This window comes from Calypte anna, chromosome 1 (genome assembly GCF_003957555.1).
Source record: "Calypte anna isolate BGI_N300 chromosome 1, bCalAnn1_v1.p, whole genome shotgun sequence".
In the NCBI taxonomy this organism is placed as follows: Eukaryota; Metazoa; Chordata; class Aves; order Apodiformes; family Trochilidae; genus Calypte; species Calypte anna.
Window position 1 is genome coordinate 119468127 of NC_044244.1, and position 13075 is coordinate 119481201.

Below are 13075 nucleotides of genomic sequence, written 5' to 3' on the forward strand. Positions count from 1 at the left end.
AATCCCCAGCTTCTAGAGGAGGGCTGTCAAAATTTTTGAGAAGTTTCTGCATCAAAAATACTAGTTAAGCTGAACCAAAACTTCTGATAAGAAATGTGATTTTTAAAAGATTTATTGACAGGACACTGTTTTTAAACTTTGGATTATGTGGTAACATTTAAATTTGACATTTCCTATGTGAACTGTTCTGCATCTGCTGTTCAAAGCAAATTTTGAAATAGGAAACATTTTGAAACTTGCTAAAATAAAAGTGATAGAAATCAAAATGTAATGTTTCAAAATCAGGAAATTTAACAAACTGATTGTTTGTTTATAGAAGTTTTTGCTTTTCAGCTTAATTCAGGACACCAGACCATAAGTAAAGCTAAGGACCTCAGTATTAAATAGGATTAAAAAAAGATGAGAACCTCTTTATGGAATAGGGTAAGTAGAGTCAAGATGACTATGCTTGAGATGATGTCTTAGAGCTGTTTGCTGGAGAGGAGAGGGGGATTCTCTTCAGAAGTTACTAGTGTTATTCTGACTGCAAGACAGCATCTCGGGCACACTGCCATTGGTGAGTAAGTCTGCTTTTTTCCACAACAGTCAGGTGTGGGGCAAGACAGATCATGCATGTCTTTCCACAGGCCTTAACATGACAGAAATATTTTTCTGTATTGCTGTCACTGGGAATAAAAAGACCACAAAACAATACTAGAAGCCAGAAATGCACACAGAGTAGTAAAACTGTAATACAATAATACAAAAAAAAACCCCAAAACAACAGAACACCCTTCAAAATTAGAGGTGTGTTGTTTTGTGCAGCAAACAGACCACCCACTAGCAAGCAGGGAGTAAATAACGGGCATGTATGAATGCAAAATGTTGTCAGTGCTGGGTTTAGGTCAGTAGGCTGGGACCATACAGAATTCTGAACTGTCTAGCTACAAAATCAGTGCTACAGCCTGAAACTGTGCTTTTTACCTTTATATAAACACAGCTTGTGAAATTCTGAAGCTCAGGTATGCAAGGAATGTTACAAATAAAGGCTGGGGATCTTGGATTGTGTGTTTATATTTTATATATACCTGTTTCTTCTCCCTCCAAAATGAACCTTATTTCTGACTGGTCATGCACTCCTAATATTTTGCTCCTGTAAGTAATTAGTAGAAATCAAGAAAGCTATGGTCAGGGAAAAAAAATGTTGTTTTCAGTTTGGTGTTATTTGAAAGCTTCTTCTACATCTTTCTCTATATGCATTGAAAATTCATGGTTTGAAAAGCATTAAAAAGCCATAGGCCATGTGTGAATTTGCACTGAGCTGTGAAGGTGAGAGAAGAGCACAAACATCCTGAAAATGGCATTCAATTACAAATTTTTATCCTGCAGTTCATATATGAGGATAGACAACAGGAGCAGTGAAAAGATTCTGGTAGAGAAGCAAGACTGCCTGGAATACAGTTTGCCTGGAAAAGAAAAGCAAAAGATACACTGTCTGCAGGCGAAAACTGGAAATTAGGTGTCAGACAAATACCAAAACTGAGCAAGAATAACTGGATGGTCTGAGATGAAGTAATATACAGGTCACAGTGAACCAGCAAAAACCTCTATGAAACTGCTAGCAAGAGTAAGAGACTGTGTGGGTGCTTCCAACACACCCCTTTCATTGTGCAAATGCTTTCTGTACCTCTCAGACAAGTGAATAATTCTTATACTTTTCATATTTGAAATGTATCATCTTCCAGTGTTTCTTTCAAAAGTAGCCACTGAATTAAAATGTTTAGCTTTGCTTGCCAAAATTGTTATGACTTATTCCAAAGTATAGGGTTGATGGCCTCTTTTACGGAGAGGGAGAGATTGCATAATTGTATTAGCTGGCATTTGTATTAGGCAAAGAGAGGTTCAGATCAGCTTGTTCCTTGACCACAATGAGCCACAAATTACTATAAATATTGACATCCTATCAGCAGCTGTCACATCATCTCAGCAGGTGCCAGGAGGTACAGCTGTGACTGTCCAAAGAGCAAAGTGGAGTCTGTAATATAGCAATATAAAGTCATATAAAAAGTCATCACCAAATAATTGAAAGAACAGGCTCATTACCCACTGAGGTAAACAAGCAGCATCACTGTAGGAAGCATATATTTATATTTAGAAGTTTCATTTGCTCTGCACTTCTGCCCTCTCAAGCTTTTGAATGGAATCTGATAGCCATCATTTCTGATGCTTTAAACAAATATGCTACAAAAATGCTGCCTCCTCCTAATGCTGCTTTGCAGAAACAACACTGACATACTCCTGACAGTGTTAGCTCTCATGATGCATTTATAGGGAAGATTATGCATTAAGCAAATTTGCAAAGACCTTCCAGAAATGAAAAGCAATTTGAAGTGGAATAGGTGTCACGAGTATTGGCATCTACTCTCTGTGGATCTGGATCTTATCTGAGTGCAGTTTTCTTTCACTCCTCGCACACATTCATCCTACTTAGTTCAGGGTGTTAATTTGTCATCCTTTTCCATCTGGAGTAAATACACAGAGAGGACATACGTGCATATCCTGAGCTGAGACAGGCTCACACACCCTCAGTGTGATTGTGAGTTAGGGCTTCAATCTGCAGAGCCAGAAGACTCCAGAGCAGGACTTCCAGGGCATCCTATCTGGGTTATCTCAGGAGGGGTTTCTTTGGCAAAGGCTCAATACCTGTGTCATTGAGTGAAACTCAGAGCCTGTCTTTCCATTAGGAAGCAAAATCAGTGTCTGCCAGCGGGCAGCTTGGGAGTTCCTGTTTGTGTCTTTCAAGCTAAGAAAAAACTTCTGCCTCCAAATGTCAGAGTTTTGGTACTCCTGAATTTCCAGAAGGTCCACACCTGACCTTGTGGGAGAGTGGGGGAAAAAAGGTACTTTGAGGTGGCTCAGCTATGGGTAAGTACACCTTATACATCCCACTAGTGCAGCTTTAGTGAAGGTAGCCTAACCTACCCCAGACACAGCCTGGCAGCCCTTCCTCATCCAGCTGCTGGTGCTGTGTGTGGCAGACATCACAGCAAAGTGGCATTAGCTGGTCACAGGCAGAGGAAGACATCACCCACACACAAAGCAGCAACTGGTGCTTATAATTACATGAACAATTATTCTAGCACTTCACAGTAAACTCAAGAGGGATAGGAAGGCTGACGAGTAGAAGGAGTGATGCACGCAATGTTTCTGGGGAGTGCTGGGACCTTGAGGGTGCAGACTTTGGGCTTTCACCCAACAGCCAGCAACTGAGATTTAGTAGAGCAGCTGTGTGTTTCCAAAGGTTCCCTGCCGTCAGCCTACTCTGAAGTTAGCAAGCTGATTTCCAAGGCATCTATGTATGACTGAGGATCAGCAAAGCCTCTTTTAATGCCTGTCTCCAGTCTCCCAGACAAACCTGTCAATCTGAAGACAGATGCTTTATCGAGGTGAATATCATCAGCACCAGTTTCAGGAAGGAAGGAGATGCTTTAGAGCAACTAGGAACTGTCCAGCTGGCCATTTTATTTCTTGAAACATAATTAAAACAGCTGTTACATACTCCTCTTACAGTGCATAATCTCATCAGAGGACATGTAATAGATATACTCTAGATAGATATAAAATATTTGCTTCCCCAACAAAATTTATGACTCAAGCACAGCAACCTTAGGCAGCTTTTAAAATGCAACTAGGCTCAGCTGGCAAAAGCAATTTTAACATACTAAGAGGTAGACCCTAGAGAGACTTTTCCTGCAGATCTTTTTCATTGTTTCATAAATCCATGAGCTATTTTCAGATACTGGTTATATTCCTGATAGCCTCCTTCTCTCTTTGCCTCCTTCTTTTGTTATTTCATTAAAATATCTTTTTGGTTTATAGGATAAATTCTTTGTGTTAATGTGTAAGTTGCAAGGTGTGTGGTCTGAGACCCAAGCAAGCTTTCCTGCTATTGCTTGGCAGTTCCCATGGCAGCACCTGTTAGCTCTCTCTTACTGTAACATCCTCCTGATTTACCTCCACTTGCCTTTCTATTATCTCCTCTTGCCACCTATTTCCTTTTTCTTAGCATCTGACAAGTTGACTAGTACCTTCATACAGCAACTATCACAACTCCCCCAGCATCTTTCAGCCCTTGCTGGCAGCTGAATAATATGGTATCTGTCCAGTTTCAGAACTGTCATTCCCATATAATGATTTTCAGAGAATAATTTATTTGATACCTTTTGTTTCTTTTTCTGCTGTCTCATAATTCTGTGTAGTCACTTTACAGTTTCTCCAATATTTACTCCCCAGCAATTCATTCTGACTTTGTAAGTGGAAGCAAGAAACTGAGTGAGTTCTACTTGAATGCTGAGCTGTTTATTTGGGGAGGAGGGATGTTCAAGTCTCACAAGAGAAAATTATTGTCTTGCCTGACTGACAGGTAATATTTAGGGTCCAGTTTCTGCAGGGCATACATTTTCATGGCCTGCAAGTAATGTGTATAAACACTTTACAACAATTGCTTGAATTTGCTAGGGTTGAAAACACATCTGTAAAACTAATCCTGCGAAACACTTGCAAAAAGCCACATTGTTACCTCTCTAAAAAGTACCGAAACTCCATAGTCCTTGCTATTTTTCTTGAAGTCCCATTTTCTGCAAGAATCTCACTTTTTTCACAAAAGAAAAGTCCATTTAAAAATATTTTATAAGAAAAAATATTGGAAATATCTATATCCTTGAGACAAAAAAAAAAAAAAAATAATCCTAAAACGATGTCTGAGAATGAGCTGAACAAATTAATTCCCTGAGTGTGAGGATGGTCAGGTGTTGTTTGCTCATGGAGGATTGGAAGTAGAGGAAGGGAGTACAATGACCCCATTTAAACATGGTCTTACATCCTCCCAGTCCAGCTCTGGCAGAGGAAAAAGAGGCACCTAGCTGCCTAGCTGAAGTTCTTGCCTTGGTTTGACTTTGGCAGGTTCTTTGGGTATTACAGAACAGAACCACACCCTGCAGTTGCAGCTGTTCTTGACAGAATCATCCTAAAACCATTAATTGTACAATCCTGTCTAGCTACTTAGTTGGAAGTGTTACTTCACTTCAGTAAGAGCCCATGAACAAATACTTTCTATCAGTTGTGTAACCTGGATAAAATCCTGAAATGAAAGCTGCTTCCTCAAGGTCAGAGCAGCTCAAAACCAGAGCAAGCTCCTTACCAGTGTACTGCTGCCTGCCCCAGTGGGATAAAACCTGGGTGAAAGGGAAACCCCTCCAGATGAACCTGGCTGAGCCAAAGATAGAGCTGTGCATGCCCTTGAAGTTCATGGCCAGTCTGCAGGACTCTGCCATGACCCCTTCAGTAGGAGACATGACCACAGGAGGCTGAGGCTGTGCCATGAGTACATTTCTGCCATAGCAGAGGCAGCACAGGGACACTTCCACACCCAGCCCCTAAAAACATGCAAGGCTGGACTGCCTTCCCCAAAGGGCACCCATCGTGGGGATTGTCACCCTCACCACAGTGACTACCCTCTGCCGTGGTGATCATCATCCACCGGCAGCAGGAATGGGGTGGGGAGGAATGGAGCTGGGGAATTTGGCACTCTGCCATTCCTGGCTGGTTCACACGAAGGTGTTTACACACATGAGCTGCCAAGAAGCTCCTTCTCCTCCTCTCCTTCCTCTCCTAGCCTCCATCATCTGGACCCAAGGGCCCAACTCAATAGGCCTCACTTAGTTTTTGCAGATGGAAAGACCTTGGGGGCTCTCCTGGAGAGCATAAACAGGGAGAGAGGCGATGATAACTCCACCTGACCACAATAAATGCAATAAGTAGCTACACAAAACTTGGCACCAGAAGATCCCCTGGGGAAATCCGTGCCCAGTTTTCTCCTTTATTACCATGTCTGTGAAAATTGGAGCACTTGTCAAGCTGCCCAGGACTAGGATGAAGCTGTGCTCCCCAGTAAAGGGGTGGTGCCTGGTGCTATCAAAGGTAGAACCCTTCTTTACCATACGGTATTATCACACTCTGCTTCCCAGTTTCAGCCTCATGGGGATGTTTGCAGAATGAAGAGCAGTAGCTTATTTTTTGCAGATGTCTCTAATTTTTTCTCACCTGCTTTGACCAATATTTGAACATTTTTGCATTTCACATTCCCATAGTCATGCTGTACATACTATTAGTCCTTGGAGAGTGCTTCTGTCTAATCACATTTCCCACATTCTTTCTTTTCTAGTCCACAATTAGACCTGAACAGAATTATTTTGTTTGTCTCATAAAAATGTTTTTTGTATTAGAAAAAAGGAAAAAAGAAAAAAGGGCTTTTTTTCAACTTTGGAAAATAAAAGTCTTCAAAAGTAAGGCTGAAGACAGAAAAGCTAGCTAGAGGACAAATGCTGGGGAGAGGCAGTGTTCAGGCTTTGCACAAAGCAAGAGCTCCACTGAAACAGTTCTCATGAAACATTTTCATTTTAACAAATATGCGACTTTTACAATGACAAAATGATTAAGTAAAAAGTCCTAACCACATGTACCCTTGATTCCTTTCCTCTGCAGCTATGCAGTATCTTTCTTTCATTTCTCCTCAGAATACTGGTATATTTCTCTGGTTGTTCTCCCTTTCTTAAAAAGAAATGGAACAGAATAGTATTCATAATGCTGTAAAGAAAATTACTTTCGATCCTATTCCCTTGCATATTATTGTTGTAAAGGTTAGCCATAAATCAATCTGTCTTGCTGCACATCTTCTTTGCAGTGAAGTGGTAAAATGTGGAGTGCTCTGTAGATAGAAATGTAATTGTGTAGGCATAAAAATCATATCCATAGACATCCTACGGATACTTATCTCAAGATGTGTCTCTGTGTCCTTCAGAGAAATAACTGTAGCAACTAAGACTGAGGCAAGGGGAGCTTAAATGTTATGACTCGTTTATTTCCAGCAGATATAATATACTTGAGAGAACAAGTGTCATAACATAAAGGACACTCTCATGTGCTGGAGAAGTTTTAAAGCCATTAAAATAAAATGCAAACCACTGAAGCTGTTCAGGTATTTTTCAACTTCTTATTTAAGGCACAGACATCTAAATGGTCGTTGTGGTTTTTTGTCTGATGTCTAGTAACTCTTTCAAAGAACTAAAAAGGCCATGCTGTCAGGCTGCCTCTTCCATTGGAATAATGAAAATCAATATACAATAGAGGAAACGTTTTTGTAATGCTGTGATTTATAATATTCATGCTAAGTAGTTCAGTTAGGATGGTAAAACACTTTTTACATGTGAAATAGCAGCATGTTCTTCCCTCTTGCAGCAAAAAGATTTTTATTTTATAACCAAGAGATAGCATAAACTGTGAGGTAGAATTGAAGATCAGGAGCACAGAGGTGTTTATTGTGCTAAACAATAAAACCAGCTTGCGCCCATTGCAGAAGGAAAGAGACAGACCTGGAGAAGGTGATGTTGAGATGGAGCAGGTGGGGAAGGAGGAGTAGATAAAAGGAACATGGGAAGAGCCCCAAACATAGCACATTTCTGAAAGGTAACAAGTATGGTTAGAGATAGAGAATCAGGTGGATTCCTAGTAAAGCAATTTGTTCTTACAAAGTGTCTGGAGAAAAGCAAGACTGTAAGTCAGAGTCTTTGAAGAACATGAGGAGTATCTTTCCATGGGTATCTGCTGAGAAATGATGGGTTTTGCTTATGCAGCACAATTTATCGTGAAGAGATTTTCAAAGGCTGCTGGGCTCCTTTGGCACTTTAAGTGTCTTACAATGACAATGAAAACTGTCACACAGCATGTAAAAAAGTCCCTGCATCAGGTATTATTCTTCACTAGAAAGCTATACTGTAGTTTAAATTAGCAAGGTGCTTCTGAACCCTTATTTAAAAGGTATGTGCTCTGACATCCAAAGAAAGAGTTTCTTTATTTAATTGCACTGTCAGTGCGATGCTTTCAGCTAAAACCATTTGGAGTTAGACCTTTTAATAGGAGGTGACAATTTAAATTGTCACGATAGCAGCATAAATGGTGCTTAAAGTCATTACTAACCTGATGCTGCAGTCGACTTAAGTTTCTTAAAGCAAAAGAAAGGTGGAGGGAGTAGGGGAAGAACAAATTAAGCGGTAAATGATTAATTCCTTCGGTGCTCGCTGTAACAACAATAGCTACGATGAGCGCGTTTGCCTGCACAACGGAGACAACGTAAAACCCCATCTTCGCCTTGCATTAAACCAGCATCCTCCAAACCAAATCCCATGCCAGGGAATGGTGGCACTGACCCGACTCGGCTTTCCAGCCGGGTGGCATCCGAATCTCCTCGGTCCCTGCCGTGGCACTTTTTGTTTTATTTGGTGGGTGGGGGCTCGCCAGGGCACCCAGAGACACGGAGCCTGAGCGAGAAGAGGCTGGGGGTAAGGTCCAGCTCCCTTCATGGCTAGTGTGGAGCCGGGTGTTTGGCTTCCCCTTGGGAATAAGGCAGCGAATGTCCGTGGGGGCTCACGCTGCTTCTTCTCCGCGAGTCGATGCCCCTCTGTGGAGGTCTCGATCCCCACGGAGATGCCCCCCGAGTCTGACTCTACCCCGGGAAGCAAATTTGCCGCCCAAGCCGAACGCGGGTTTCACAGCGGCCCTGGCAGCGCTCCCCCCAACCCCCGTCGGGGGCCACAGAGCTCCCAGAGCGGGACGAGAGCCGCTGAAGGGTCCTGCGGGGCGAGCACCAGGGCTCGGTGGGGCTCCGGGGGCTGGGCCGAGCTCCCCCCGTCCGGCTGCCGCGGCGGGCGGCCCAGGGCCTTATCCGCCACCGCCATCTACTGACAAGGCCCCGGCCCCGGGGCTGCGCGCCGACCCTCCGCCTCCCAGAGGGCACTCGCACGCCCGGGCTGCCCCCTCGGCCACTGGGTGGCAGAGCTGCCACCGAGCAGAGCCGACGGGCAAGGGGGCTGTAGGTGAAGGACGGCGAGGGTTGGGTTGGCTCGGCGATGGCTGCGCTGCCCAGCCGGAGGCAGAGGCGCCGGGCAGGGAGCCGAGGTGGGGAGAGCTGAGGCGGGCAGGGGGACATCCCACCTGAACGGGGTGAGCCCAGGGACTGCCCGGATCCCTAGGGACACACATGTCCGCTCACCGGGAGCAGCAGTTCCTCCGCAGGATGGTTTTAGGGCTGGCGACTGCGGGGCTTCGGCCATGGAAAAGCACGGGGCTGCTGCCTGGGAGCCAAGGAGAGGTGCAGAAGTTGGGGCAAGATTGCGTGAAGGGAGGGGGCTTCCCAGTTCCAGCAGAAAAATTCTGCTTCTCACCTCTAGGACCTCTTGCTTGCAATGCCCCCAGAGAGAGAGTCCCAACAGCAGAGACCCGGCAGGTCCCAAGCACCACAGGCTTTGTGACTTCATGTTGGCCAGGAGAGCTGCGTGGTCTTCCCTTCATTTGGAGACACCTTTCACCTCCTCCCCCCAAAGCTTTCACAGGATCACAGCATCAGCCAGGTTGGAAAGCACCTCTGAGATCATCAAGTCCAACCCTTGATCCACTACTGCTGCAGTTACCAGACCATGGCACTGAGTGCCACATCCAGTCTCTTTTTAAAAACCTCCAGGGATAGAGAATCCATCACCTCCCTGGGCAGCCCATTCCAATGCCTGATCACCCTCTCAGTAAAGATTTTTTTCCTAATATCTAACTTAAACCTCCCCTGACAGAGCTTAAGACCTCTTGTCTGACTGATAGCTGTCTGTTTCAAAGTACTGACATGGATTTTGGGGTTGGTTTGGTGTTCAAACCCAGTCTCAGCATCTGGGAGCTTCACACACTGATGGGGACTCCTCTGTTGTAGCAGGAAGAGCCTTTCTTGCTCCTGAGGCTCAACGAGCTGCTGGCCTCTGCATTGCCTTGCTCCAGAGTGAGCTTCTCTCTGTGGGTGTGTGTCCCACCTTTATTGGCCCCCTGGTAATAGGGGGCCTGCCCTAACCAGGCACAGGTGGACTCACACCCACTCTTTGGCAACTCGAGGCACCTGGTTTATCTTGTTTCTCTACACTCTGTGGTCAGAGGAAAAGCCATGCTCTCCTGAGAAAGCTGAAAGCCATCATTGAGTTGGTCAGTAGGGTTGATGGGATGCCATTCAGAGGGACCTGGACAAGCTTGAGAAGTGGATCCATGTGAACTTCATGAGATTCAATGAGGCCAAATGCAACATCCTGCACCTGGGTCAGTACAGTCCCTGGCATCCATACAGCCTGGGGATGAAACAATTGGGAGCAGCCCTGTGGAGAAGGACTTAGGGGTACTAGGAGATGAAAAGCTCTGCATGAGCCAGCAGTGTGTGCTTGCACCCCAGAAAGCCAACTGTATCCTGGGCTGCATCAAAAGCAGCATGTCCAGCAGGTCAAGGGAGGTGATTCTGCCCCTCTACTCCACTCTGGTTAGACCCCACCTGGAGTACTGGGTCCAGTTCTGGAGTTCTTAGCACAGGAAAGACATGGATCTGTTGGAGCAGGTCAAGAGGAGGGCAGGAAAAATGAACAGAGGGCTGGAACACCCTTCTTATGAGGACAGGCTGAGAGAGCTGGGCCTGTTCAGCCTGGAGAAGACTCTGGGGAGATCTTACTGGAGCCTTGCAGTCTTATAAGGGGCTTAAAAGATATACAGGGACAAACTTTTTATCATGGCCTGTAGTGATAGGACAAGGGTTAATGGTTTTAAATTAAAAAGGATAGATTCAGACTAGATATAAGGAAGAAATTTTTTAATTATGGTAGTGATGAAACAGTGGAACAGGTTTCCCAGAGAAGTGGTAGATGTCTCCCTCCATGGAGATATTCGGGGTCAGGTTGGACAGGATATTGAGTAACCTGGTCTAGTTAAACATGTCGCTGCTTACTGCAGGGGGATTGGACTAGATGACCTTTAAAGGTCCCCCTCCAACCCATCTGTTCTATGAATCTACACTTTAGCTTGATCTTGTCCAGTCCAACTGAAAACTGAATGAAAGCAGCACCCAGTGATTTTTTTTTTAATCCCTTGAACAGGGCAGCCCCAAGAGGAAACAGGACTCCTATCAGTTCCTACCACTGGTCCCTCTAATGGGATCACTGATTTAAGGCTCACAAGCCTCTTATGGCTAACAAGCTAAGCACCAGCAGGTCTGATGAGGCTTTGGATACAAGAATTTACTTAATCTTGGGATGGTGAAAGAATACATGCCTGCAGGGAAGCAAGGTGCTTGGCTGGGGATTGCTGGCACAGGGTGCACCATGCAGCTTAGGGGTCAAAATGGTGTCCCCAGCCCTGCAGAGGTGATCTTGCAGCCCTGGGAATCCAAACTGCATAAAAACAACCGAGATGGCTACTGGGTGGACACTGCACCCTCAGCATTGACTCTGTTCCTCTACAGGAGCTCTTCTAGTAATCCAGCCTACTACTACTTAATGTAGGGAGAGCCCTTGGTACTAGATGTATGTTACCTGCCACTTGCATTACAGTTTGTTGCAAGTTCTTTCCAAATATACAGGTAAATAAATGGAAAAGCCAAAAAAAAAAAAAAAAAAAAAAAAAAAAAAAAAAAAAAAAATCACCAAAACTATTTTTAGGCACTTGAAACTCAACTCTTAAGAGGGTCCCTCCGTAACCTGAATTATTTTGCAAGTTTCAGAGTCAAGCTCAAGTTTGTTTAGTTTTCTTTTAAATAAGCCCCATGACACACTGAACAGACATCACTTACCAAATATTTTTACCTCTCAAGCACTGCTGTATTTCATGGGGGGGTCTACGTTCTGGGGGATGTATCCTACCTTCTCTCGTTTGTATTTAAACAGAGATGGTAAATCAAATCCCCTCCCTGGGGAGCTGGGGATGTTCCTTCAAGAACAGGGGAGGTCTCTTTGCTGGGAATGTATCTTCTGCATTGGGAAAAGTGATGCAGCTGGTGCCTAACTGCTGGTGTCCCCTTCCCAGCCTCCTTGTCTCTCTAAAGAGGAAGGAAATAAATTTTTTGTGGGTCCTTTCTTTAACTACCCCTCATAAGTGGCCAAGCAGGTACTTGTGTTGCATTTGGTTTGTCTACAGCTCATTTCAAAAGCTCTCAACTACAAAAAGGGACACGCAAGGAAAGGAGTTGTTACTCAGCCACTTTCCCTCCAGCTGGGGCCAGAGGAGGAGAGGGGGTAAGCTCCTTCCCTGCACACAGCCCTTGGGGGTTCCCACAACACAGCAGAAGCAATGTGGACTCCCAGGAAGAAAGGGGGATCCTGTTTGCCAGCCAGACTGGAACAGGCACTTCACACCCACTTTACAGGGCAGGTTTTGGGCTGTGTTTGCCTGTAAGAGCTACTTGGAACCACTACGGTTCCTCATCCCTCCTGCTGCGACACCGTCCTGCCCTCCTTCAGTGGTTCTCTTTAGACTTGCACGGAAATCCCAGCACAAGGCACTTGGAGCACATGCTGTTTGCCTTTCTGCAGTGGCCAGCTTCTCCTGATGCTGATCTGATGCAGGTAATGCATCTGAATTTACAGCGACAGCCCTGAGCACCAGATTTGCTCTATGAATTTACAGCAACAGCCCTGAGCACTGGATTTGCTCTATGAAGAGGAGGGATGGCATTCCCCTTGCCATGACATGGTATCACCATCCTGGCTTGCTGTTGTCTTTTTGTATGTTGTACTGTGGAAAGGTCTGTCGTATGGGGATGTAAGGTTGGGATGTTCTTTATCTTGCATCCATGTTGGTTTATTGTGATACTGGTCAGCTGTCCAGTGAGGTGACAACTTTGAGTACTGCTGCAAAGATGCTCAGTGGGTCTGGTCAAGTGTCAGCGTTGCTCCAAATGCCCACAGAGAATTCACACTGCACCTTGGTAGAGGCTTCCTAGCAAAAGCCATATGTAGGAAGCCTAACAAGTAAAGAAACCAAAGAGCTCTCTTAGTAGATCCATCATAGGCAGGCAAAATGGCATTAATGGTAAAAATAGATTCCATATATAAAGTATATATTAATTTTCTTAGTTTCACATACTTCATAATTTTTAGCACTTTCTGCTTTTGCCATTTGATCTGCTGTAACATCCCAGCTCCCATACCTGTAAGTGCTTGTTAGTTATGATACATTCTTCCAAATGGAT